General features: G+C 48.8%; 1 non-coding gene across 1 annotated transcript; it reads left to right on the top strand.

Moving 5' to 3' along the window:
- The first annotated feature begins 2722 nt into the window (after positions 1-2722).
- LOC122555606 (U6 spliceosomal RNA) lies at positions 2723-2827 on the top strand. The gene has a single exon (XR_006313323.2). It is a non-coding gene; the product is annotated as a U6 spliceosomal RNA (small nuclear RNA).
- The last annotated feature ends 507 nt before the right edge of the window (positions 2828-3334 follow it).

The raw sequence follows: 3334 nt of genomic DNA, 5'->3' as shown, positions 1-3334 counted from the left end.
CGAACTAAGCGACCTTGGGGCGCAGTTTCATATTTCCTTGAAGGTGGAGTCACAGATAGACAGGAAAGTGAAGAAGGCATTTGGTACACTTGCCTTTATTTGCCAGTTCAAGAATTGGAAGGTCATGCTGCAAGTGAGCAGGATATCAGCGAGGAGTACTGCAGACAATTCTGGTCTCCCTGCTATAGGAAAGATGTTGTGAAACTTGAAAGGGTGAAGAAAAGATTTACAAGGATGTCACCAGAGTTGGAGGGTTTGAGCTATAGGGAGAGACTGAATGGGCTGGGGCTGTTTTCCCTGGGGCATCAGAGGCTGAGGGCCTTATAGCGGTTTATAAAACCATGAGGGGCATGGATAGGGTAAAGAGACAAGGTCTTTTCCCCAGGGTAGGGCAGTCCAAAACGAGAGGGCATAGGTTTAGGGTGAGAGGGGAAAGATATAAAAGGGACCTAAGGGGCAAACTTTTTCACACAGAGGGTGGTACGTGTATGGAATGAGCTGTCAGAGGATGTGGTGGAGGCTGGTACAATTGCAACATTTAAAAGGCATGGGTGGGTATATGAATAGAAAGGGTTTGGAGGGATGTAGACCAAATGCTGGTAAAGGAGGTGAGATTAATGGAGAATATGTGGTAGGCATGGACAAGTTGGACTGTATAGTCTGTATCACTCCATTCCTCTGGTTCATTTCACAAACCCAGGATCTTGCTGACTGCCTCACCACCAAAGTTCACCCAAATAAAAGCGAATAGCTGCAGGGTATTGGCTGGGGACAACTGGGAGAGACCCTTGTATGGGGAGAGGGCTGGGATGGAGGGGCCAGAGGAGGAAGGTAGGAAGGGTACCATGTCTTGGCAGGACTGCCCTCGGGTGCAGAGGGACCAAACCAAAGGTGGTAGCTGGCCCGGTCTCAGACCCTGCTGCCAAGCAGCAGCCTGCACTGCCAATGCTGCCAGGCTGTTTGCCTTGGCCAGTGTCGCCCTCCACCCCCCACTCCCCCAAACCTATACGTTGCTGCAAAGGTGCAGTGAAGTGCTGAAGAAGCCGTTAAGTCTGAGCATCCACTAACTTCCTTGGGCTCCATTGGTTGATCAGCCATTCAGCTGACCCTTGTGGGTGTACAAACGATAGCGCCATCTATGGTGTACCAATGAATTGTTGGCCTTGTATCCTATAGACCATCCTTGCTCTACAATCCAATTGCAGAATGAGAGTTCCAGGGCTTTAATCTAGCAAAAATGAAGAAACAGTGATACATTTCCATGTCAGGATGGTGAGCGGCTTGGAGGGGAACTTGCAGTGTCCCCATGTATCTGCTGCCCTTGCCCTTCTGAATGGAAGTGGTTGTGGGTTTAGAAGGTCCTATCTAAAGAGCCTTGGTGAATTTGTGCAGTGCATCTTGTAGATGGTACACACTGCTGCTACTGAACATTGGTGGTGGAGGGAGTGGATGCTTGTGGATGTGATGCCAATCAAGCGGCTGCTTTGTCCTGGATGGTGTCAAGCTTCTTGAGTGTTGTTGGAGCTGTCCCCATCCAGGCAAGTGGGGAAGATTCCATCACACTCCTGACTTGTGCCTTGTAGTTGGTGGACTGGCTTTGGGGAGTCAGGAGGTGAGTTGCCCACTGCAGTATTCCTAGGCTCTGACCTGCTCTTGTAGCCACCGAGTTTATGTGGAGAGTGCGCTTGAGTTCCTAGTCAATGATAATCTCTAGGATGTTGATTGTGGGGTTTCAGTGATGGTAACGCCATTAAAAGTCAAGGGCTGTGATTAGATTCTCTTTTATTGGAAGTGATCATTTGCCTGGCACTTGTGTGATGCAAATGTTACTTGCCACTTGTCAGCCCAAGCCTGAATATTGTCCAGATCGTGTTGCATTTGAATATGAACTGCTTCAATATCTGAGGAGTCGCGAATGGTGCTGAACACTGTGCAATCATCAGTGAACATCCCCATCTGACTTATGATGGAGGACAGGTCATTGATGAAGCAGCTGAAGATGGTTGGGTCTGGGACACTATCCTGAGGAATTCTTGCAGAGATATCCTGGAGCTGAGATGACTGTCTCCCAACAACCTCGAACACTACCACAGCCACATCACCTTCCTCAGCACCTGCCTCATCCTCACCACCCTGCGGCCAATCACTTTAACTCCCCCTCCCACTCCGCCAAGAACATACAAATGCTGGGCCTCTTCCACCGCCAAATCCTAGTCACCCGATGCCTGGAGGAAGAACGCTTCATCTTCCTACTTGGGACCCTCCAACCACACGACATCAATGTTGATTTCACCAGATTCCTCATTTCCCCCCTCCCCACCTAATCCCATATCCAGCCCTCCAACTCAGCACCGCCACCTTGAACAGTCCCAGTGTCCATTCTGCTTCCCATCCATCCACTCCACCCTCTCCTCTGACCTATCACCATCACCCCCCCATCTGCATCTGCCACTCGCCTTCCCAGCTACTTTCCCCCACGGCCCCAAATCCCCTCCTATTTATCTCTCAGCACCTCCCCTGCCCCACACTCCTGATGAAGATCTCACGCCCGAAACATTGACTCTCCTGCTCCTCGGGTGCTGCTTGACCTGCTGTGCTTTTCCAGCGCCACCCTTTTCGTCTCTGACCCCTAACAACCACAACGATCTGCCTCTATAAAAGCTTTGTGGGTAACCTTTACACCACAAGGACTTAAGAATTTTAAGAAGGCAGCTCACCACAATCTTCTCAAGGGCAACAAGTCTACTAAACTACAGTGGTACTGTGAAGATTAGCTTGGCCCCTGTGCCAGGATAACATGCAAATTCCTGAAGCATTCCATATTTTTAAAGGGAGGTGATGGCCGAGTGGTATTATCGCTAAACTGTTAATCCAGAGACCCAGGTAATATTCTGGGGACTGGGCTTGAATTTGAATTTGCAAAAAAAAATGGAATTAAGACTCGATTGATGATCAGGAATCATTATCAATTGTTGGGAAAATCCCATTTGGCTTGTAATGTTCTTTAGGGAAGGAAATCGCTGTCCTTACCTGACCTGGTCTAGTCTATATGTGATTCCAGACTCACAGCGGTGCAGTTGACTCTGAACTGCCCTCTGGCTAATTAGGGATGGGCAATAAATACTGGCCTAACCAGTGATGCCCACATCCTGTGAATCAATACAAAAACAACAAAATAAATATAAAAGACAAGGCTGGGGCAATAAATGCTGGCCCAGTGAGAGTGACAAACCAGGATCACATTCTGTCGTGCCCAGAATGTGATTGGTAAGGGTCAGGCTTTTCGCCTATTGGAAGAATGGTGACTGTTCTGAGAAACTCTACAACTGCTGAT

The sequence above is a fragment of the Chiloscyllium plagiosum genome, unplaced genomic scaffold (assembly GCF_037043375.1).
Source record: "Chiloscyllium plagiosum isolate Xiang-an unplaced genomic scaffold, Cpla_swu_hap1 HiC_scaffold_12, whole genome shotgun sequence".
Taxonomy (NCBI): domain Eukaryota; kingdom Metazoa; phylum Chordata; class Chondrichthyes; order Orectolobiformes; family Hemiscylliidae; genus Chiloscyllium; species Chiloscyllium plagiosum.
Note: the sequence above shows the minus strand (reverse complement) of the source record. Positions and strands in the feature narration are given on the sequence as shown.